At 35.5% G+C, this 26,594-nt stretch overlaps 1 protein-coding gene and 1 long non-coding RNA gene across 2 annotated transcripts in view; both read left to right on the top strand.

Moving 5' to 3' along the window:
* Positions 1-26,594, top strand: part of LOC133525772 (uncharacterized) — a 333,725-nt gene that overhangs the window by 93,724 nt on the left and 213,407 nt on the right. Inside the window, exon 2 of the mRNA XM_061862154.1 lies at positions 24,494-24,527. The gene's annotated coding sequence lies outside the window, so the exon portion shown is untranslated. The remainder of the gene's footprint in view (positions 1-24,493; positions 24,528-26,594) is intronic.
* LOC133525585 (uncharacterized) lies at positions 18,663-23,664 on the top strand. The gene is made up of 2 exons (XR_009800594.1): positions 18,663-20,381; positions 23,032-23,664. It is a non-coding gene; the product is annotated as an uncharacterized LOC133525585 (long non-coding RNA).

The following is a 26,594-nucleotide window of genomic DNA, read 5'->3' as shown; positions in this document are numbered from 1 at the left end:
ATTGCCTCCTGCATTCAATTCTCGTCGGTTTGTTGCAAACATCATTCTCATCATGGCTGGTTTGTCACGACCGCGGGTGTTAGCACTGGAGAGTTCGCCTCGCGCAGTAACTAGTCGATCCTGGCGATGTGTCTTGTACAACATAATACAAGAATTTACTTATTGGAGATTTACTTATGAAAATAATGCAAAGTGAAAACTATGATTTGCTTTTTCTTATATCGATGCGGATTTATGATGTTAATGTTTATATCTGCACTGCTAGTCAGCTCTCTTTTAAGTTTTAAAACAATTAACAGAAAAACTAAAAACATTCGTAGTTTATGTAGTTACCGCAAATGAAGTAAAATTACAAGGACGTATTACCTTCTAGCGGGACCTACCACCCTTCCATCTGAACCTATTTTGCTTTAAATGTTACAATCGAAATCCAATACCAATTAGGATCTTTGATAGCTCAGATATTTGAGGCAAAATAAACATTTTTCTTTTACTATTTATTTACTTAATTAAGTACCTTTTTGACTGACTGGACCAATCATAACCGATTGGTATTATTCCAATTATTTCAGTCGAGTTTTAATTTAATTTCACTCTAAATGCCACCGTCAAACAAATACTAGGAATCAGACAATATCGTTACGCGATATTGTCTGATTCCTAGTATTTGTTTCCCCATCCCAAACGCAATATTTACCAACTGTGCTTGTTAACAAATAAAAGCCTTTTATTTATTTCTGTTATTCTAAAAAAACATTTTTTATGTTATTTGCATGCGTATGAAAGCTGGCAAATAACCCGTGACACCATCATAGAGAAAAAACACCGTCACCGACTGGCGAATTTTCTCTTACATCTCTAAATAGAGTTACAAGGGAGGAATGAAGAATGTTTTTTGAGTATGGGATTTTTGTGACAAAATATACACAGAGGGCGAAATCGAAGATCACAAAAATTTAAATTGGACTTATAGAACCCCAATGTTTTCCTTCTATTTGTGGTAAAGAGCCCAAATGTGTTTGCACGTATCGTACCTATCGTATTCGTTTATGCTCTTTACGATGCTCGGCCCAATTTCATTCCAATCGCGTGCCTAGCGCAAGAAAGTTAATTGCTCGGTGGAAACCAGTATAAAAGCGCACTCCAATTACGCATACTTATTTTGAACCTGAAGGGCATACGATGAATGGAGGACTCGACTCGCCTTCGCTAACCAAAGCGAACGAACGATCATTGCAGGCACGTCCGTCCACAGGGACCGGTCCTCAACGCCCATAAACGATTACTCCCCCACCTCTAATTACACCTCTAAATGTACGCTGTTATAAGAATTAAGAATGAGATGCGCCACTTTGTAACTGTGGATTTTTACTATAGTGTCCCGAAATGGATTAAATCATTTTCCTACTCCTCTACTGTTATCTGTCATTTATGCATTCATTAACACGAATATAAGAACATACATAAAAGGTTTCAAGAAAAGTCTATATTGTCTATTCCTCATAACAGCTCTTGTGCTTTTATAAGCTATAAAGTTACTGCGATTAATGGCTACTAACCTAACAAAACCAAAACGAATACAGTTTTAAACTAAGTGCATTGATGCCAACTTACAAAATATTCATTTGGTTGCATAGTAAAAATAATTACTTCATAAGTCAGAAACACGCATGTGACACCCGTAATATAGCAACACCCATAGACTACGAAGACCGCTTAGCGTTGCTTGTTAGTCTCCGTAGGCTACGGTGGCCAAAATTGAGAAAAAACTGTCCAAAAAGAGGAGGTGTCGCCGACCGGCCGGCCGCGGCCCGGGGCGGGCCGGGCGCGTAACAAGGTATGCTCGCGCGTCTTGGCTATATACTTTTGCTGTAGTTTGTTTACCTAAATTAAGATTTATTTTTGTTGACTCGTAGGAAAAATATTGTATGCAACGTTGTATAAGTAGGTCAAAAAATTCTCGTGGCGTATTCATTTACAATGTTCGCCTACGCCTTCGGCTCCGGCTCACATTGTAACTCACGCCACTCGCCTTTTTTGACCCTTCTTATACAACTGTTGCATAAAATACTATAAATATCCTAGGAACAGCCAAACGGCTGTTTTAGTGTCACCTGACGGAGTACACATTGATTACTGCCAAGTGCGAGTCTATACATTTGCTACTAATGCAAGTAGCAAATGTATGAACCCGCACTTAACACTAATCTTCCACGACTTACCTAATAAATGTAAAAAGTTTGTGCGCTACATAGAGTGCGTTGGTGTAAGTTGAAACCAGGGTTTAAGACAGAATTCTTCCTTAATTCCGAATCACGTGTAGTAATTTTATTTTTTACTGCTGGGATAGAAGTTTATGTGACTGCTACTTACATAATAAAAGGTATTCTAAATACGAGTGTGAGTTAAAGAAATGAACGAAATAAGTTTTGTTAAAAGAACCACACGAGTGTTTTGATGCCTAATTATACACTACTTTATCTTCACACATATTTTATAACTTTCTATGATATTATTCACTATCCTCATATTACAACCGACATCGCTGATCGTTGCTCTCTGGCGGAACTTACGGATATGAGATGGCGTCTCCAAAATATCTTTATCGCTCATTTTACACGAATCTTTCGCTTAGTTAGTTTAAAAACAACAAATATGTATAACTTTTTTTATATAATAGAACTTTCTTACACAAATCGACTAAGTCCCACAGTAAGCTCAATAAGGCTTGTGTTGAGGGTACCTACTTAGACAACGATATATATAATATATAAATATTTATAAATACTTAAATACATAGAAAACACCCATGACTTAGGAACAAATATCCGTGCTCATCACACAAATAAATGCCCTTACTAGGTTTTGAACCCGGGACTATCGGCTTCATAGGCAGGGTCAGTACCCACTAGGCCAAACCGGTCAACAAAACGGATAAACTGTACTCTACGTCCAATGGCGGCAAATGAAAGCTTTTTCACGCATGGCACCCGTCCCTAGTTTTTTTTTGATGATTGAGAGAAATACTACAGTTGGGGCCCGAGTGCCATATCGTTCGATACCAACTAACATGCGAGATTTGTCAAAATTTTATGCAATTGACAATAGGCAAGGTCATCTCGAATGATATAAGAATAGAGGTCAAATCAGATTTTTTTTCGGAGATGTTCGAAATTTGAATGTCATTACCAAATCGATTTTGATATAAAAATGAAACGTACCATTTTCATAGATAAGAAATCTGTTGTAACAACACAGTTTATCGTACCCTTGGCTATTATTTACGGATTTTAAAGGCAATATGGAGAGTTTAAGATATGTGTGTAGATAAACATTATTACATTTAAATTTAGCTATTGTTAAAAAGGCACTGAGAGATATAAATGTAAAAAGACTCAATGGCATATAAAAATATTTAACTGAAACTAAATAACCTAAATAGGGGTTGCAACCCTTGCCTTAGTTCATATAATCTTATAATATAAGATTAGAAAATTCGATCAATATTATCTCAACATTCCCATTGAAACTTACATGTAACAACATATTAACAAGATTCAAAAAGAACATTACTCTTATACCAATTAAACCAAAACGCGATTGTTATCTATTATTTAAGTTTATTTTTCGAATACATTTAATTTTTCGACATAGTACGATTTATCGACCACATACGCGCCATTAGAATTTCAACTTTAGCATTCCAATTTAAGGTTCAAATTAGATTACACTTTCAGGAAATGTTACTTGTCTTCAAATGAATCATCAAAGCTGGATTAATTGGAATATATTTGCCTTTTTTTTGAAAACCTTGTAGATTGGTGCGGCCTGGAAAAGGGTTAAAACATCCATTTTTGATACCTGGTTAACAGAAATTTATTTATTGCAAACTAATTTGAATATTAGCTCCTAATGAAATGCGCCCAACTACATTAATGTCATCTCACCATGTGTTGTTAGGTCGAAATATTTAGATTAGATAGATAATGGTAATTACATATTAGATTATGGGTAGATTGACTTCGTTGCCAAATTGCGTTCTAGTGTTTTAGAATCTATCTATACACCGTGTGTTTATTGAATTCCGTTAACTTCGGGGTATCGGTAAATACGTCAAGGGAAACTAAATGGCATAGTTAATTTTCAAAACAAAAAAACTTTATTTTATATTATTTTTATTTTTATAAAAAGTAATTAAATGTTGCATATAGCGTTGTTGTAACACGGGCATTATATTGAACTCAACCAAACAATTGAATACAAAAAATACAAATACAAAAATAGTTTATTTAGCTTAACTTATAATACACGAAACATAAAAGGGCTGGAATCTCCCATTAAGTATGACAATATTTGTGTCGGGAGACCCCGCTCTTCCATTAGGAAATAGGGTAATAACCAACAAACTGTACTTAATTAATATACAATTATAAAATTTACAAATTTGATAATTATTTACGATTACAATTTACAATAAATATACAATTTCACACCCGATTCAATTGTATTATTGCAATTAAGGATCTATAATATATATTTTTTAAACTGTGACATATCAATGTCATTTCGAACATCAATCGTCCGAGATAGTATTTACGTTTAGTAGCAAATGTATTATCTCATACTAAACACTAATCAATATGTCCATAGGCCCTAAGGCAAGTGTACACGCTCGTAAGGGTCTTATAAGATAAAAATTAAATATTGATAATCTCCGAAATGAAGTAATTACAATACCGGTGTCTTTGAGAAAGTTACATAATTGAAGCTCAGGGATGCACCCTTGAAATCAAAGGACAAAAAACACGGTGTTTATATAAATACACGTTTCCTGACTGATTGACTGACTCATCAACGCAGAGCCGCAACTACAAATACTAGAAAGTTGAAATTTACACACTGGGTTGCATTTATAAATTGTACAAGAGCTAAGAAGCGAATTTGAGAAATTCAAATCCTAAGGGGGTTGAAAAGGGGATGTAAGTTTGTATGGGGTTCAAGTTTTATTTTAAGCTAGGAATTCGAAACTTCGTAAAAAGATATATTATGTATTAAAATACAAGAAAACCGATTTCAGCGTTTTTGCAATTTTTTTGCAAAAAGGGGTTGAAAGTTTGTCTTTCTTCCTAGCGTTGTCCCGGCATATTGCCACGGCTCAAGGGAGCCTGGGGTCCGCTTTGACAACTAATCCCAAAATTTGGCGTAGGCACTAGTTTTTACGAAAGCGACTGCCATCTGACCTTCCAACCCAGAGGGTAAAACTAAGCCTTGTTGGGATTAGTCCGGTTTCCTCACGATGTTTTCCTTCACCGAAAAGCGACTGGTAAATATCAAATGATATTTCGTACATAAGTTCCGAAAAACTCATTGGTACGAGCCGGGGTTTGAACCCGCGACCTCCGGATTGCAAGTCGCACGCTCTTACCACTAGGCCACCAGCGCTTTGGGTTGAAAGTTTGTATGGAGATCAAAGTTACAGGGGGGGGACACACATTTTTTCACTTTGGAAGTGTCTCTCACGCAAACTATTCAGTTTAGAAAAAAAATGATATTAGAAACCCAAATATCATTATGAAGACCTATCTATAGATACCCCACACGTATGGGTTTTATGAAAAAGATTTTTTTTTTTAATTTTATGACGTATTAAAAAAAAACTACTTACTAGATCTCGTTCAAACCAATTTTCGGCGGAAGTTTGCATGGTAATGTATATCATATATTTTTTTTAGATTTTTCATACTGTTATTTTAGAAGTTACAGTGGGGGGGGGGGGGGCACACAATTTTTTTCACTTTGGAAGTGTCTCTTGCGCAAACTATTCAGTTTAGAAAAAAAATATATTAGAAACCTAAATATCATTTTTGAAGACCTATCTATAGATACTCCACACGTATGGGTTTGATGATTTTTTTTTTTTTTTTTTTTTATGACTTAAAAAAAAAAAAAACTACTTACTAGATCTCGTTCAAACCAATTTTCGGTGGAAGTTTGCATGGAAATGTATATCATATATTTTTTTTAGATTTTTCATTGTTGTTTTAGAAGTTACGGGGGGGGGGGGGGGACACATTTTACCACTTTGGAAGTGTCTTTCGCGCAAACTATTCAGTTTAGAAAAAAATGATATTAGAAACCTCTATATCATTTTTAAAGACCTATTCCATAGATACCCCATACGTATGGGTTTGATGAAAAAAGATTTTTTGAGTTTCTGTTCCAAGTATGGGGAACCCGAAATTTCTTTTTTTCTATTTTTGTGTAAAAATCTTAATGCGGTTCATAGAATACATCTACTTACCAAGTTTGAACAGTATAGCTCTTATAGTTTCGGAAAAAAGTGGCTGTGACATAATCGGACAGACAGACGGACATGACGAATCTATAAGGGTTCCGTTTTTTGCCATTTGGCTACGGAAAGACATAAAAGGAAAGACGGGATCTTTGTATAGACGGGACAAGGCACGGATCGATCCAGTGAAGATTTTTCTAACGTTGGATTGATTGGATTCAGTCCGGCATCATGTTCAAGCGAAAAATTCAACATTTTGAAAGAAACAGAAGAATGCCTGCAAAATATATTCCGATAGATTTCAGCGAGCACGGAATGAAATCCGAAGCATATCAAATGCAATATCGGGTTAATTTTTTTAAATCGTTCCAATTCGAAGCTCGAATTCTTTTTGTTCCAAAAGTAATGCGAGATTGGTATTATGTGCGTTCGACGTTATGTTTATTATACTTATTTGAGGTACTACGTAGTTATTTACTGTTTATTAAGCGTTCCGCAAGACAGTCTACATCAATAAAATTGTCATAAAATACGCCTTTCTTTGAATAATAGGTATAACAAAATCGCAGCATATGCAATTCGTCTTCAAGCGCGATACACTGATGTCAAAGTACCTAAAACTGATAGGTAATATATTTCTGAAGACCTACTAGTAGGTACATAATTTATACATTATTTAGCTGAGTGAATCCTTTAACATGTTGTTTCGATCATGCTAATGTCCCTCCAAACTATGTCATGTATTTGTCAGGCGGAAAAAATGTCTATTGGGACAACTAAACCGAAACAATGAAAAACCGACCGAACGAAATACAGAATAGGATATTTTCTTACTCATATGATGTTAAAGACGGTAAGCGAGGAAAGTTGTCGAGGTCCGCCAGGCGATGATCACTGCCTCGTGCCTCGATGTTTCACTCAAGATTTTTGCTTAACTACGTGTTTCTTTTACTTTTTTATTTGATTTTATATTTCGGATTTGCAAAGACTTATTGAAAATGAAGTAATATCTCTCCTGAAAACGAGGGATTTGGCCTTGCTGTCCGTGTTACAATTTTTTCTTATAAGATTTTACAAGTTAATATTGTTATTACCTTAAGCGGAGGTGAAATACACAACTGCTAAAGTATTTTTAAGGGAAAGTGTTGAAAAGTGTATCACCTAAATTAGTAAATCTGTGTATGTATTATAAGTAGTAGTTATTTGCCTTTTTAGGTATCTGTAGATATACTCTATAGGTATGTTCTTAGGTGAAATTCCGCCGCCTTTGTTTTGATATTTTACTAGAAATATAATCCTTAACCGTCTAATTTATATAGATTTAACGATTGTCAGAGTAAACTCAACCGCGGAAAACCACAGGTCTTTGTAGAATGAAATCAGTGAAATAATGTACTCGTAATATACCTATATTATTTTATCACTGAAAGCAGGCTTCGGTGAAACCTTGCCCAAGGGACTTAGGCAGAGTTAACAATTGATCTTTTCTCAAGATTTTCGCATTCTTCAATACTTAAGGAGTCTTTTGTAAAAAATACCGAAGATTTTTTTGAGAAAATATAAAATTCATCATTTATTCGATACATTGTTATTAATTTTATTATAGGATCGAGCGCTAGGGTCGTAGGTAAGGTTTGCGGGTTCTAAAGTAAAGAACGCAGAATCTAAACTGGAAGTTGTGGGTTCAAACCCCTGCTCGTATAATTTGAGTTTTTCGTAACATATTACAGTTGTTACTCGTTTAGAAAAACGTCGTTACGAACCTAGACTAATATCTCTAAGGCCTTTTGATCTGGGATGGAAGGTCAGATATGAGTTGCTTCCATTTGCATGCCTGCGTCAATTCTTGGGGTAAGGTTGCCAAAACTCGACAGCGGGCTCTTTTATGGAGCAACTAAGGACACGCCAAGCTAAGGAAGAGGGAAATTACATGAATACTAAGTTGTAAAAGTATTATAGAATAGAGGCGACAGCATCCTTTTTTATTACACTTTCCCTGCGAGTTCGTAGGCGCTCTTCGCTATGTACGGATTTTGCTCTGTTATCGGCTACGCTCGTAGCGCGTAGCTCGCGCTAGGACTGAATGTGTTAAGGTAAACAATCTTGCAGAATTTTCTCTTTTTCGTCTTCTTTCAATCTTTGCCACTGTATTGTTATGCCACATTACGGTACCTATTATACGTCCCCTCTTCAATTCCATTGTGTTCCATATGGTTATTTTTTTCTTTCAATTTTCGGCTTCATTAGTAATTCATTCTCCATTTTGTTCTAGAGACACACCAACACTCGCAACCTCTTTTAGTTTCTCTGTAATTTTCTACCCGACACACTTTACGCTCACCTTTCATAAGATCCAATTGTTTAAAAATGGTAGGGTTTATTCAAGTAGGCGTTGCTAAAATTAGCAATGTTATACTGATAAAAATAGCGGTTGTAGGTTACAATTTTTTATTTTTAATGCGGTTTGCCAGGGGTTTCATCTCCCCGTCCCCCCTTTTGCAGAACAAGTCAAACCTATTTTTGATGTGCTAGTGAAAAACAGCGTTCATAATGCCGACGTGCTTTAGTCAGAGTTAAATAGGAAAGTCAAGTTTCAATCAATTGAAACAGATTCTTTTTGATTAATAGATTTTGCATAAAATAAATTTATTCAAATAAATTATAACATTGATCAGACGCATATTTACCTCGCTCGTTGGTATATGTTGCTGCTGATAGGGCTTATAGGTACTTAGATACTTAATGAATAACTCACATGACATCATCATCATAATATTATACATCATTAAAGTAATATTTTGGGTACGCATTTACTGTGTTTGGAAAGTGATCATTCGTTTCTGTAGGCCTAGCACATGATTGACGCGACAGTATCTCGCGGCGAGATAGACTACCCGTCTTTTTCTATATTAATTAAATAGGGATGGGTAGTCTATCTCGCCGCGAGATACTGTCGCGCCCATCATGTGCTAGCCCGGCTGACGTGAAAATCGATGAATTCATTTCGTTCATTCAAATTCCAAATGTTGTGTACGAGTAAGCCAGCCAACAGCCGACAAACGAAACTCATTGTAACTTCTCGCATGCAATAACGGTGTGCGATGTGCACATTTATTTTTCAATTTAACACATGGTAGGCTCGTTGTAATTTACAACATTTAACTCATCACTTTAAACAATCCAGTGTGACCCTGATCTCCGTTTGTAAATAAGAGATACGGCGTCGGCAGTTCAAGTTGTATGGTTGCGGTTAGCAATGTTTTATGAATAAGTTTGCTGTTTTGCACACAACGCCTATCTACGACGCGCCAGACTTGCCGCTTCGCGGCCCCTGAGTCGCCTGTTGTAATTTCGTAAAATCTTCAAATGATTAAATTTTAGTACGGTTGTTTACAAAATTAATGATGGTAAAATATGTTTTTTGCCCAGAATGTAAATATTCATAGTACAGTCACCTGCAATAATATATTACACAACAAAGGCCGCAAAAATATGTGTCATGTTCTTATTCCGCTTCAAATATTTAAGATTTGTACCTACAATGCAAAATGTTTCGATAAAGTGGGAAAATATCTGGAAAAATCACAAGGAATAAATTATTTGACTGTAAACAATGTAAGGAGTCTTCGAGTTTTTTCTTCAAGACATTGTGTTTTTTTCACCATTTAAATATTAGGAAAAAAAATGTTACATACTTTTATAACATATTGTACACAACATAGATATATATATAGTGTGTTACCATCATGCGGTCATTTATTAAAACTGATAATTATACGATTAGCAATTGTTTGCGTGTATTAGCAAATCATAATTATGTGAATTACCTGCTCAATTAAATTTCTGAAATCCGCACAGTTAATGTAGTAGGTGTACTCCGTCATCGTCGTTACTCATATCGTTAATGCACTTGGTACAAGACATGTCGTGGTACGGGGGTAAAAAACTGAGACAACTATTAAAAAATATCGTCTTCCTTATCACTGCGTTCATGTATGGAGGTTTTACATACATAAAACATTCATTAAACAGTTTTTTATAAACTTTGACATGACAATTTCAAACCAAAAAAATACCAAAACTGGTATTTGATTTTCTTTAAAATGCCTTACTAGTGGTTTACGATACGATGCCCGAGGTTTTTAAGGCTTTATCGTTAACGCTTCCCAAATTAACGACATCCACACAATGCTCGATTGATAACCGCGGCCCTTCAGCGAGTTCGTGAGAACAGGCCAATCGCCCGGTCAGCCTGAAAGGGCCATGAACGGGATCGTGCCAGTGCAAGTTGAAAAAAGGATTCTCGAGCACTTCAGACAGGTACCAACGTTAAGTACTCGTATTGCTTGGTACTAGTAACAACACTGTGCACAAGATTTTTAAAAAAGCATAGAAAACATGCCATCAAGTTTTTAAAGGTGCAAAAATGATTTTGGAATTTGTTAATAAGACTTATTACTGCAATTTGTTTTTACAAAAATTAACATTAAGATGTGGGGTTTGTATTTAAGTTTCATTTAGTTGGTAATCATGTGTTTATCAATGAGACAAGTGCCTTTAATTGGCCGTAGTTATCTTAAGGGTAGAAATACTGGTATCGCTAACTCTTGAAATAAAAGTCGCAATTCAATAAAAAAGTATGAAGGGCTGTCATTTGCACTTACTTGTCAATTTACTGCAATGTACATTGCTGGCAATTACAATTTTGTTAGAAAGTTAATAAATTCTGAATTTTAGTTTATTAACTAAATTAAGGTCATGGTTAAATTAGAGAACTATGTTACTTTACCTTACTTTAAAAAAAGCCCACTTGCCGGTAACAGACTGTTATATATATATGAATTTGATATATAATTAAAATTGGAATACGCCTGTATTTAGCTACCAAGCACGAGCTCCACTCAATTATATCAAAATCAACGATTTGGATAATTACATTAAATAGGTAGATAGATCAAAGTCTAAGGCATAAAAGTAAACAGTAATATAATATTTAAATAATTTGTTTTTTTTTTTTGTTATAATTTTCATATCGACAATTTAAACGGACTTTGTATAATTTGGCTTTTTGTAAATTGTTTTACACTAACTGATATTTGCTAGTTGTTTAGGATTTTAATAACATTTATTTTTCATTTCGTCGGGGCGTCATCGGCGTAACTAGCACTGGTAGCGTAATCTACATAACAGCAAATTTTATATGAGAAGCTTAAAACGTAGTAACTTTATTATTTTCAAGGCTACGTTTTCCTGTTTAGGGTTCCGTAGCCAAATGGCAAAAAACGGAACCCTTATGGATTCGTCATGTCTGTGTCTGTCCGTCCGTATGTCACAGCCACTGTTTTCCGAAACTATAAGAACTATACTGTTGAAACTTGGTAAGTAGAAGTATTCTGTGAACCGCATTAAGATTATCACACAAAAATAGAAAAAAAAAACATTAAATTTTGGGGGTTCCCCATACTTAAAACAGAAACTGAAAAAAAAACATCAAACCCATACGTGTGGGGTAACTAGGGATAGGTCTTAAAAATGATATTGAGGTTTCTAATTCATTCATTTCATTTCATCATCATTTTTTTTCTAAACTGAATAGTTTGCGCGAGAGACACTTCCAAAGTGGTAAAATGTGTGTCCGGGCCCCTGTAACTTCTAAAATAATAGAATGATAAAACTAAAAAAATATATGATGTAATTGATGTACATTACCATGCAAACATCCACCGAAAATTGGTTTGAACTAGATCTCGGTTCGGTTGAGGAGAAAATGACAATGTCGTCAGCAAACCGTAGATTAGTTAATCTGCGATCTCCGACGACAGTCCCTTTCTCTTCCCAACTTAACACAAGTTTGGAAAGACTTTTTAATACTCCTTATTGCACACCTCAATAAAAAACAATACAGAATGAAAACAGCAACAGAAGTAGAGGTAAACAAAAAGCGGTCTTATCGTTAAAAACCGATCCCTTCCGGATAACCATTAGTTAGCGAAAATACAATAAATCGATAAATGTACACACTGTTAATAGGTGTTGCAAATCAAATGAAACAAATCTATCATTTAATACAATCATGCAAAACCAACTATCTATGATGTAAATAAAAACATACATACTCGTACATATAATCACGCCTATTTCCCGGAGGGGTAGGCAGAGACCACAGGTTCACAAAACACTTGCTACGATCCTGATCCTGTCGCTTCCTTCTTTTTCATAACATTCCTCATACAGCCATGTTCGCCAGCTTAGAGTGTCCTTGACCTGACCTTTCTTCCGGATCTCCCCATTTGATCACTGAAAGCCTGCCCTTTTAGCACCCTCTTCTACTTATCCCGTATACACTCTCTTTTGTTAGCCTTCTTTCACTCATTCTTTCCACGTGTCCAAACCATCTCAATGTACCTTTCTTAATTTTAAGGTAGGCAAACAAAATCATACCTATACGTTGAAGGGTAGACAATACTTTAAGACATCAAGTCCGCCATTTGTACTATCATGTATTGTGCAATAAAGATTAAATAAATACTTGCTCATATGTTTTAATGCTCTTCTTTTTGTCTTCATAATTATATACAACACAATTTTATTTTTATTGGAATATGTAAGTACAACTGATTAGAATCTGAAGCACTTTTGTTTGATGTGAGTAACCGGTGCAGACATAAAGTAACTTACTAATATCATTACACTTGTAGGTAACTGGATTAGTGTATTTCCACAATAATGAGCACTCGTGCAGTAACATGAATGTGATGTGGTTTAAGGGCGTCCCTTTCCAACGACTAACGAAGAATAAGTGGGAGAGGGAAGCAGTGACGCACTTTGCACGTTTCGAATGACCACGGGAGGCTTATTGTGTGACGACGTCCTGCTGGGTCAATCTCTTCGCTTGCTAAGCAAAGCAAGTACCAGTATACGTATAAAAGGGTAAATTGAATCAAGCTGACATACTACACACAACCTTTTCATATTACAATAACTCCATTAAACAAATTTTAAATAAGTACAAGTATTCATAACATAATATCGTTTATGACAGACGAGCAGACGGATCACCTGATGGTAAGCGATCACCGCCGCCCATGGACACCTGCAACACCAGAGAGGTTGTAAGTGCGTTGCCGGCCTTTAAGATGGGAGTACGCTCTTTTCTGGAAGGTTTGAAGGTCGTATCGGTCCGGAAATACCGCAGGTGACAGTTCATTCCACAGTTTAGCTGTGCGAGGCAGAAAGTTCCTGGAAAAACTGAAACTGACTGGATCTGAATTATATTACTTATGAAAGATATCTTTAAGGAATTCTGTCACTGAGTAGTAAGCATTTTCTACAAGGAACGATTTCAACGTTTTTCGCACCTGCGTCACGTTATTAGGTACGAGTACTTGTTAGACTAATGCAAACGATTGTTAAACGATTAGAAAAAGGATATTTTGTGGCAAGACAATTCCTTTAAAAAAAGTGACTTCAACACCGGTAGAAAGTTGCGCATTCAGATACTGATTTTATACGTTATACAACACAGATACCTGAGTGTCTCACTCGCCCTTACTGTTGGCTAAAGTATTGGAATGATACCTTAGCACGTAAAAGGATTTACGCCGCACGACACCATCTCGCTGAACCAATCCACAAAGTGGATTTACTGCCCGCCCCGGCGCGGCGCTTCGAGCTTCGCAAATGTTACCGGAATGTTTATTCAACAACTATAAATAGTTTGCGGTTGATTGAGCCAGGTCTAAGGAAATCGACAATCGATAATACGAAGTAGGCAGAGGTGTATTTTAATATTTGGCACCCTGGGTCAAGTGGGCCTGGGCCGCCCCATATAATAAAAACAAATGCATTTTTATCGGCGCCTTCTGGAAATGTGGGGCCTGCGCGGCCCTTCGCAGCGTGCCGCTCCGGGCCATGGCCTCCTTGGCCGTAGGGTGAATACGCCCGTGTAAGTAGGTACTAGCTTTCTATGCGGACTAAATACAAGCAATACCTACTAAGCTACACAAGGAAGCTACAGCATAGGTATTCTAGATGCATATCTCTTCTATCTAAATCCGTAGTAGCTAATCCACTTTGCCTCTGATGTACTGCCACCTTTATTGAATGTTCCTTCCTTGGAACCAATCTATTTCCTATTCAAGCCTAGACATCGAGGTATATTTAACGGAGTGTACCTTTTGATGGCAATACATTTTAGAATTAAGTTCTCATTACTTACATAAATGCTTTAGACATCAGTAGAATATATATTAATGCATGCATTGATGTAGTGTAAGATTATAGTAATATATCCCACATGCTGGAATGGATCCGTGCAGTAGGTATTGAATTCTAATTTATTTAAATTAAAGTTTAATACCTACCAAAGTCGAGCCGCGTTCTAAGCTTCTAAGTAGTATATTAAATGGTAAGCATTTACTGAACGTGAATTGAAGTGGTTTGACTTAGCGGTAAAACTGGCGACCTTCAATCCAGAGGTCGCGGGTTCGAACCTTTTCTAGTTGGTAACAATAAGTTTCTCGGAAGTATGTATCTACGAAATATCATTTGATTTGTACTAGTCGCTTTTCGGTGAACGAAAAAGCTGTGATGAAACCTGCATACATCCGCGAAGAAATTTATATGCGTATGTGAAGTTCCTGATTCACCTAAGCCATGCAGCATGGGGAGTACAGCCCAATCCCTCTCGTGCATGAGCTACTGCCAAAAATGCATTGAAAGATGTTTGTACACTTCCGGCTTAGACTCAATGACTTCTCAATCCTTCAGACATGAGGCAACGCTCACTCTCAGTAAAGAGTTTATAGGTACTTGATTATTAAGATGGGTAACTATAAAGAAACTCCCAACACATAAAAGTCAAATTATTTCATTACGGTGTTAAAGAGCCTCCTCTGTCGTTCACGCTCTGGGCTGCGGTAAAATCAAAGGATGTAAACCGCTTTTATTACCCGATTACTCCCCTTCAAGCTATAAAAATCTCAAACGGTCCGATATCAAGGAATATTTAAATAAATTTACCTTTAGAAATTGCTTTGTAAATATTGCCTGAAGAATTTACAAGGATCAGTTTTAACGTCTGTTTATTAAGACCCAAAGTCTTGGAATATTTGAAGTTTTTCTGATGATGATATTTAAATAATGAGATAAGTAAAAAATCTTAAAATTGATTTAACTTCCTTAAAAACTCTTACTTATCTACGTTACTTGGTGCTTCTTTTGGTGAGTTTTTTATTTGTAAAATAAATTACAAGTACAATACTGCAGCAATATATAAATGCAGTGAACATACCGTTAAATTTCATAGACTTTTTTACTGAGACTGAGTAACTTTTTTATTTTATTTCGTGACCTAGGTTCCCAATGCAATGTGAGCAACTATTTGATATGCTAAGTACCTACAAAAGGTGCGTCGATACTCGATAGTTGTTGATGCATGGTTCTATTTTCCGCTTGATCCGTGCTTATACAGTGTGTATTTTTGATATAACTCAAACTTAAACTAGACGTAGGTTTTAGTGCTATAAAACAATTCTGAAAGATATTTTTAGTTTAGTCTTTACTACCAGAACTTTTTCGAGCGGCAATATATATCGTACATCATGATCACTTTTGACAGTTGTGACGCCGCCGCGTCATTAATGAGACGTTTTGAGTTAAAACAAAGTAGTGATACATTGCTTGCTGAATTATTTTGTATGAAAATAAAAGTCGTCCATTTTTTATAAAACTCATGAAAGTGTGTTCATTACAGCCTGAACTAACTGCCTTTTGATTATATATTAATATTAAAGATACACGCTGTATAAGTTATCTATTATCGCAATTTTCGTATTAACTCAAGTTACCAGGAATCCCTACAACACTACCAACTTCTATCTCTAGAAAATAGACGCAAACTGACTGATGCGACTACTTTATTCAAAATTATAAATGATTTTATCGATTCTCCTACTTTGCTATCTAAAATAAGGCTTTCGTGTAGTAATCGTCCAGCTCGCTCCTCACGTAAAAAATATCTATTTTCACCCCCCCACTTGAAGAAAAAATACACAAAAAATTGTTTTCTCTCCCGTGCGCCTGAAATGTATAATAATCAATTTTTGCATATAAACCCTTTTAATGTATCCACTTTAACTTTTAAAAACGAAATACGTAATTGCTTATTGAAATCCCCGATAATTTGAACATTGAATATTGTAAAACCTAAATGATATACATATATATGTGTGTGTGTTGTATCAGAAGGATAAAGATTGTAAGAAATCATTTAATATTTCCTATTTACTGTCATTTAATTACACTGTTAACCGGATTACTTCGGCAACTTAACTGACAGCGGAAGGCTTCCAATATAAATATATTATATACATATATGTATATAAAGAAATGCTGTAAACCTGTCTGTTGTGTTGCACGATCAATCTATTTACCACTCAGTATCAACTCCTATGTTTCCACAATATAACTTGAAAAATGTTTCGGCACTGTTTGTCTTCTCCGTAGTCCATTTATTGTATCTTTTCATGTAATGACTGTTTGTTGCCATAATAAAATAAAATAAAAATATAAAAAATCTTATGTAAACCCTTATAGGGTAAGTCTAGAAAGAAAATTAGTTCGTGTTATAAAAATAAATATTTATATCTTCATCAACCGAAACAACAACAAAATATTTTCGGTGAGACCAGCTCGAAAAAGGTTTTTATAAAATCACAATTGACCTTCCTAGGTGTCCGGGAGTGAAAACAACACTATTATAAGAGAGATGAACCATAACTTAACTCTTAATTTTATTATATTTTTCAAACCAATATCAGCAAGTAGCGCACTGAAACTAATCTCGCAGTAGTTTCCTCAAAACACCTTTTGGAGCGAAGTTCCTCATCGGACGGTTGACGGATGGGGGCTAGGCGAAAATAAGTGTAAGATTCTTCCGTCACGGCCCTTTTCTTGTTTAAATTCTTTCACGAGAATAAGTAGCCTAATTTCACCGACTTACGTATATCCTATAGTGGCGCAGTTGCATAACAGTCGCTTAGAAACAGGTGATCATCGGCGGCATCGGGGACAGCGATGACCCGGGTTCATCCCCCGAAGCGTATGCAGATAATCCTTTTCTTTTTTTGCACCTAAATTTCATATTTTTGATTGACCAAGCGAGTATAAAGCTTGAGCTAAACGTATCCTCTATATATAAAATCATATTCCCTGCCTGTAAGTCACATTTATGAACTGATTTGTGAAATTTTGTGAGCAGTTTCGGTACTTATTATTTTATCGATTAGGTTTTTTTTGTATTTGTTAATTAATAATATACTACGTTTAACAATAAAAATATACCATTAACAATAGTGTTTCACGACGCTCACACATTTCTTTTTATTTTCGTTTTATTATTTATCATGCATAGGAAGACATTGTCTTTGCTATCCGTTGACCTTCGGAATACCCTACCAGTGATAGATACATCTTCATCACTGTCTCCCTTCACGGCCATATGGCCATGATACCGCGAATCAAACTGGCTATCTCTTACTTTTGTCCGGGAGAGATGATCACGCCTGAAATGAGAACAAGTTGAGACTATAGTGTCATAATTTTGAGGTTAGAATAAAACTACAATTGTATACTTTGCCGAAACAGCAAGTAACTCACTAATCAAATCCTTATTGTTTGCAACAAGGATTTGACATACTTACTTTTTTCACCAATATTTTGGTCCCATCCTTGCTCTGCTCATAAGCATGACGTGACGGGTATTGTACAAAAACTAGCGACATTTAGTCATCACATCAATACATGAAATATTTCTATAGGACATCTCATTCTTATGGCCATCTACTCCGGAATTACCGTAGCTAAAAGTCGTTTTTTTACATACATATAATTTATATTTCAGTGCTCGTAAACGGTGTTATTGTATGCCAGTATACTGAGATGGAATGAGCTATATTATGAATGATTAAATGAGTTTTACTTCTAAAATACTAACGATTTTTTTGTGTATGGTTATACATATTTAATTTGATTCATTTAATAGCCGTTTAAAATATTTTTACCCAATTTTCAATCGTGACTGAATACCGGATAGGTCTGTGCCTTCGATGCCTATCCTGTCAAAAATGACAATATGGCGGACGAATGATTGAAATGTCACCGTATTTAATATTGGTCGGACTTCCGGTACTAGCACCATCTTGATAGTCACGTCTCGTGATTAATTCGTTTGTTTTCTGCTCATTAATATTGTTTAAAGTGTAATATCGATAGCTTATTATACCTACAGTAAAGTAATGTGGTACTGGTAATGTGCAGCGAATGAAGAATTAATCTTGAAACGCCTGTTAACCACTATTATGGAGTCAACAGCCGGTAGTCCACGTGCTACTTGTAAAGTTCATGTTATCGCTTTATAAGCGCTAATAAAAGCACCGTACACTGTCTTGTACTAACCGTACAAATTTAGTCGCATTTAAAGCTCCTAATACCTCTCTGGCGAAATTGTCCCAATGGACTGAAGCAATTTAATTTTGGTCAAATATTGGTCAAAATAACTCTTTATATTGGTTCAGCGCATGTATAGGTATCGTAGTTGTCGTTTGTGTATATACTACATACATATATGTTAACTATATTTAAAAACTAGGGCTCTACAAGTCTACACCTTTCCTAATATTATCCTAAGGGTAATCGAATGTGCGACACGTTCCATTCCCAGCTGTAGGTGTACAAATATTATTTTCTATACGAATCTCTAAAAGTATTACTCGAACACTAATCTGGCATTCGATTAACAATATTGTGTAAATGATACGTGATGCGAAAGATAAGCTCAGAAGTTTTCCCAACTTCGAAAAGACATAAATCAGGTCTCTTTTGGAATAAGGAAAAAGTAAGTTGAATATTCGATATTACTTAAATAGATACTTTAAGTACAGTAAACCACGTGTACTTAGCAGAAACGTTTAAATTCCCATAAACGTTTAAATGCAGCCATGTCTTCAAAAGACAACTATAATATAATAAGTTAGCCATATAGGCACAGATTTGTTCGGCCGTCCGCTGGTCACGTCTCATAGGGCCTACCGCGAACCACGTTCTTGTAAATTCGTACGTAAATGTGACAGGGAGGCAACATGTCTGACGTGGTTCGCGGTAGGCCCACAGATCTGATCCGCGACTACGCCACACACGGCAATGGACATCACTACATCAGTTGTCATCGGGATTTAACTAGTAACGGTTGTCTCCAACAATGTCTCTTTGGAAGTAATCCTATGAATAAGTCCAAAGAGACGTCTGATAATTAGCTTAAGATAATTATATGTAATACTGTCTTACTATTTATAAGGGCTTGTTGCTAGGCCTACATTAATAAATTATATTTGAATTGAATTGAATTGCTCCTGGAGCATATATAAGTATGAAACGTTATAGGTTTTATGTTTTAGGAAAAAATGGGAAAACAAATTTGCTAAGTAAAAATACCCTGTTAATAAGATAATTAAATGAGACTTCATAGAACGGATTCCAGTACTACTTTTTACCTAACACTTAACTGGCCACTTCACGTTGATAAATCACATGACACGTTGACACTTCTATGACATTTAAGAGAAACAATTATTGACATGACGATAAAGTTATTGTTGTAATGTAAATTATCATCTCTTAAAATATTGGTATCTAATTTGTTAGTACCTTCTATACATACTAATAAAATTACTCGCACTGTCAAGAATGTGAGGTTAGTTACCGTAAACTATGCCAAGTTTGCTCCCCACTGTGTAATTGTGCTCCAACAGTTTTTATATGCACATTAATACTGTACCACAACCTCATTCTGATGAACAAACCACAATATAATAATTTTGGAGCAATGTAGGCATATTTAACGGTATTGTTATTCGTGCTAACCCATATAATAAGTAACATTAAAATGTAGGATAAATTCCTTGTTCTAGTTGGCGAAATCGACACATAATCTTATATCGTTTCCGTCATTCTCGCGTGGCTGAACATCCCTTAGATGTCCCGTTTACCTAAACCTTCGCGGTTGATTGTCTATACAGTTGAAGTAACGAAGGTAAGACACGTCAGTAACAACTGTGACAATATTGGGGTCGGTACCTCTTTACCTTTGAAGTACGTGTTTGAAGATGACGAGAGGATATCTCAATAATTGAACAACGTCTAAAATAAGCCATAGGTACACAGCAGTATTTTTCGTTACCTAAAAATATCTAAAACTGTTACTCAGAGTTAACAAGAATGAGTCCTTATGTATGTATGTAGCCTATGTACTAAGAAAAACCATTGTTCCGTCATGGAAAAGACATATAATAAAAACCTTCAATCCTTAGAATATCATATAATTCTTTTGAAATGAAGAGAATCTCGTTATATTTGAGAGTTAAGACTCTTCAGTTTTTAATTATACGGAATTCCATTTCTATTGAGCTGAAGGACATCGATATGAATATTGCGAATAAAATATACTTAGATGTAATAATATAAAATAATTATGAATTTTGCAATGTAATTAAAAAATTACGTTTAAAATTACTCGATTTTCAACAATCGGATAAGAGCTGGAAAAACTTGTATTTCGTTAATATATGAGTTAGAGGCATCATGTCTCCAAAGTGCGTTTTAATTTAATTTTGATGACGCAAGGTAAGGTATAAGATTCCGTATCTTCGAAACACGTCGGAAAAATCACTTGTCTTAAATATGTGAGAGCCCTCTTTTTAAATTTGTATTATTTATTGTTATAGCGATAATAAAAATACACGAATAATTCAACTGTCCGTAGCTTTACGAACCATCAAATCAACCCGTAGACAGGTAAGGAAGGCCGGACGATTAGCAAAGGCTTAATAAGGTTCTATTTAGTAACCTTCGAGTACTAATACCTAAAAAAATGGCAAAATAAAACTATTTTTTTAAATATTATTTCTATATACAACAACGTCTGTCTAATACGACTAGGTATAATGAGTATTTTGATATTACTTGCCACATATTTTAATAATAAAACCGTATTAACATTAAGTGACCCTGAAAATCATCTTTTAAAGGGGCGTAGCTAGGTTTGTATGAGAAGGGGTGTGAAGAAGTTTATATGGGATTGGCAATTTTAAGAATTTCGACGCGTATAAAGTTGCGGTCAAAAGTTAGTTTGCAATATAACCATTTCAATTACACTAGCTATATAGCGGATCATACTGCCTTTGTACCTACACGTCGGGAGCCTGAGGTGAAATCTACATGAATAGTTAAATTGAACGGAAGCATACATGAATGAAATTGTATCGTCAGATCGGCAGTATTGTTTACTTGCCAAATGTTTCCTTTAAGAGGCTTAGCTATCTTGTTTGCATAGATCGTTGTTCAGTCTGAGTGTGTATGAAATGTTGCGAAGGTGTAACTTGAACTATACTCATACGATATGATTATGGGTAAGTCTTCAAACAACTACAACAGTGGAAGCTTAGGAGTGGTGGAACAAATTTACGTTTTCGGTCATAACTTTGTTGTATTAAACCTTTGGAGTTGCGGGTGTCTATTGGCGACGGTAATCGCTTGCCATCACACGATTTGTCTGCTCGTTTTGCTGCTGCTACATAAAACAAATTAAGCTAGATTTGCAAAATTTGTGTCATCCGACAGCAAAATTCATGCCCATGCATTTACAATTCAGAATAGGATCATTTTTTCTGAGCATCAATCCAGTCTGTTCCAACTCTCCTAATACCGAGGTAACTAAAAATAGGTGATGTGGTAAATTAACACACACACACATCTACTATTTATGAATTTAAACAATGAAATAGCAAACTAGTGTCCGAGAAAGATTATGATCGATAACCGCAGCTCAATTCAGAATTATATTTTTGAATGTCGTCTATTAGCTGGTTATATTTGTTAAAGTACTGATTTGAGCAGCGTAACCCGAAATTGCGTTACTCAAATTAATATTTTTGTTCAGTACCTAAACTAGTTGTTAGTGGCTGAAGCAATACATTTTTTTTAAAAGCTTTCACTTGGTAGCCTGCCATGAATGCTCCAAAGATGTAGCATAAAATGGCAAAACTGATAAAGAAATAGCCTTGGAAAATTTTTGAGAAGCTTACTTTTCACCACACCAGCTCTTAAACGCTCCCTTGATTGTTCAAAAACTGATGAGAAAGTTGCATTTTATCCATAATAGTGGCAAAGCAAGTTGAAGCAAATTTTGAGTTGTTTCTTAATGGTGGCTGAAGAATTGACTATTTAAGATGATTTTGAATTACAAATATTTAATACCATTCATTTGGATTTGATTTTGTTTAACGTTAGTATTATCCTCGCGTTGGTGGCAAAATTTGTTTAACCCTCGTGCCTTGAAACCTTAGTAACGCTCAATACTTCTTGAATTGAATTTTGAAATCTATCGCTTGCTCGTGTATCAAAATAAGCACGAGCGGTTAAACGACAACTTTGCCTCCTTGTAAAAAAAAACTATTTAGCAAAATTTTGGCCCTGACCACTGTAAAACCTCAACTGCTCACCTGATTATGGAGTTTATCAGAATGAAAAATGAACAATTTTTTTCTTGGTGGTCAGATTTCTAACGTCTATATGTATTTGGCGAGAAGCTATGGACACTGTGACAACTCGCCTTTGTTTCAACCTTAGTCTCTCCATACATATGTATAATAATTAACCAATTAACGTATTAACCCTTTTTTCAGGAGTTGAGTGAAAATTACGATGCGTCAATAATATCTTCTTGCTTGCAGTTGGATCGTCTGTTTCAGGTTAGCATGGGAATCGAGTAATATGTAGGTGGGGGCCACTGATACCTAATTTACTGAAACGGTAGTTTTTGTTACGACTACTGCTTCAGCGCTAATCACAACATGTTGTCGTCTTGCCTCTATGAAGCATTTCCTCTACATAGCGGGAAACCTATGTTATCTGCTACGACGTAGCGCTATGCCAAAAGTGTAATGTCAGTGACGTAGTAAAGCTGGAAAGGTCATAGTGGGCTAGAAACGTTTAACAGTACCTACTTACTTGCAGGAGTTCTATAATAAAAATTGTGTGTTTTAAAGTGGCAAATAAAACACAGCTATAATTTTTTTTACTCATCCTTTATTTGAAACGGCAAACGTCCAAGTCAATATCAAACGAAAATTACTTCAGACTTAAAGCAATTCCAGTTCAGAAGTTGAGTGATTAAAACTTGTAGAAGTAAACAAATTACTAGCCTTCAAACAGAGCGACATCTAAGGGTTTCTGTGCCACTACAGCCCATGTTATATTCACGTAGATATAGATAGATAAAGATTACCGAAGAAAAAATATATAAAATTGTGCAGAAATCTACAAAGCAAAAAAAACGGTTAGTCATACGATCGATCAAACTTGACTCGGTAGTCAAACACACGTCTAAAAAGAAAAAAAAAGTAGTTATAAGAAAAAATTAATTCATAGACTGTTAATAGAATAACCGCCTTTTTTGCTGTTGACTATTAAAGCGAATCGAAGTTGCTAAAATATACAAGGAAGTTAACCGCCGAGTTGATTTTGAAATTTCATAAAGCTGAAATATTTTTACCGGCTAATAAAAGTTGTCAGCTCAGGTGGCCGCGTCGTTATAGTCGTGGTCATAAATCAGAAAATACAGCAGACACATTTACCGCAAATTACCAAGGTTAGAAAACCCCAAGAATCGTTAAGTTCCGTCACGCCAAGAGCTCTTTATAAACTGGGTCGGCGGTTAACTTGAACTATTACATCTTTAGGATTAGCTCGTGATTAAACGTATAAATTTTGAAAAGTAGGCAAGTTAATGTTCTCAAATTAGATTTTAAATTATAATTGGAAATTTATTTGCAAGATTGGTGGATGTCATAACACTTAGACTTAATTGTAGAACAAAGCGCAATTATGACTTTATTCCGGGTGTAATGAAATAACTTTGGAATTTTCGCTTAATTTATTGCTTTTTGATACCATGGTATTGGTAATATAATGATATTGAAACAGCTCGGGATATGTTTTGAATTTTAGAGAAGATCTTTGTAAAAAAAAACACGAGTAAAATGTTGTCAAAGCGTGAAGTTGTTTATAATTCATACATACCCTATGAATAAAATAATGGGATATTTATTTTAAAAAATATTCATAGCTCATTTCTTATTGTTTCAGATAAGTTTTACTGTAAGAAGAGATATGTGAATTGGTGAGTACCTACTATCTAAGATATCAAAATAAAGAGCCTTTTGAAGATACGAGCAATTTCCCGTATATAATCATTTCTGAGGTATTTCGCAAACATCGGGGATGATAAACAAAACGGAAAGGGTCCAAGGGCAAATCTTACAACGTAAACGCAATAATAAATAATAGCGGTCACACTAATAACAACCCTCTTTTTGCGATGGGGTTTAAAAACCAGCAACGGCCTAGATACCCTTTCAACCCTTTCAAGGCCGCACCAATCTTTTTCAAAGGTTCTCTAAAAAAATCTATAAATGTAAATAAGTTGTGTTATGGTGAGACATTTGACAATGAGTCACATTTTGTGATAGTCGAATTTATTTTGAACCTTAAACCGGAACTCGTGAGGTTAAAAATCTATTGACACGTTGATAAATTGTACTATGCCTGGAAAAGGGTTAATAAATCAGAGAATAAATACGAGTAGATATAACAGTAATGTAAACCAAGTGTACGCCAGGGAGACGCTCAATGTTGCTCTGTCTCAGTATCCATTAACGACTGCCCTCGGGCAACATCGGGTTTTACTTTTGTCTTTGTTGTGATTTACTTGAGATCTCATTAAGGTTTTAAAACCTGTTTTTGTTAGAAGTGCAAAAGGATGTACGTTGTACCTAATTGTTATAATGTTTTTACTTTGTCTCCGAATGAGATTAACTGGCCAATTCTAGTTCTAGTGATTAGATCTGTTTCCAATATAATACTGATCGGTCAGTGTCTCAAAAGTGACGTTTTTGGTTGAAGAAATGCCACTTTTGACATTGACAGATCAGTATCATATTGGAAACAGATCTAGTAGTTAAAACTGGCCTACTTATTAGAATTGGCCTGTAAATCATTTAATTCGTTCTTATTTTTTCACCCCTGTACAAATGGATACCTAGTCAGCGTACCTATGCTTCCAAATCCTGGGGCCCTATGTGTAACTACATTTCCGATCCTTCAAAAAGCCTTTCTCTGCATTTTCTATCTTGTGAATAACGGGGAGGTGTTCCGAGGAATTATTAATCCCTGCCGATTCTTTCCGCCATCGCTCTACGCGACAATATTTCCATCTTCACCACTTCGGTCGGCAGTCTTCAACTGTAAGTTTCTCCAGAATTTTCCTGCCTCACACAGCTAAAATGTGGAATGAAGTGTCGTTTGCGGTATATCCGGACAGATACGACCTCTCATCTGAAATTCCGGCATTGCACTTGCAACCCCTCTGGTGTTGCAGGTGTCAATGGGTGATGGTAATTGCTTATCATCAAGCAATTCGACTGCTCGTTTTCCTTCTATATCACAAAAATATGCTTACATTCCTTTCAGTACCTTAAAATGTAATACTAAGTTAAACCTCGGAAGGGAGCTTATTTCCCAGCCGGAATCTTAGCGAGAAGAAATTCCTCTGAAACCACGTCGTGGCTTTATTCACGACTCACGACTAATTGTCCTTACTGTAACGATTACGCGACATAATGTTGTCGTAATATGCAACCCGGCATTTATACAACATATAAACACCTAAGTGTTTGTAAACGGATCTACCGGCCTACATAGGATAATGACGGTTTATTATTTTTGTGTAAATGGAAGGAAGCAACGGTAGGTATTAATTAGAAGATTAAAGTAACTCACGTTACGTGCTAGGCTATTAATAATATGTTGGCTGACTGTTCATATATACTTCTTTTTTTGGCCTTGCCAGTATCTTCTTCCTACATTGGTTTACTCATCACTGTGGTTGGTCGCCACTTCTAGGGAACAGCTTCTCTTTAACAATCTGCCGCCATTTGTTTCTTTCTCTTGCAGAATGTAGGGCACCGTAAAATTATGTATCATGAGCTGAGCGAATTTTGTCCGTTCATCGCATCCTGCATCTTGGCGGATTACCTTCGATTTTGCAAGTGACAACCAAGCAGCATCTTTGGTTAAAGTTAATATTTTATTGTGGTTATATTTTTAGATGTATTTCACTTTAATAAGTAAAGTTAGTTTAAAAAAAAAACTAGTAGGTTAGGTTACTAACGCGAAAGATGAAATAAAA

The sequence above is a fragment of the Cydia pomonella genome, chromosome 15, assembly GCF_033807575.1.
Source record: "Cydia pomonella isolate Wapato2018A chromosome 15, ilCydPomo1, whole genome shotgun sequence".
NCBI lineage: Eukaryota > Metazoa > Arthropoda > Insecta > Lepidoptera > Tortricidae > Cydia > Cydia pomonella.
This window is presented reverse-complemented; position numbering and strand designations above follow the sequence as displayed.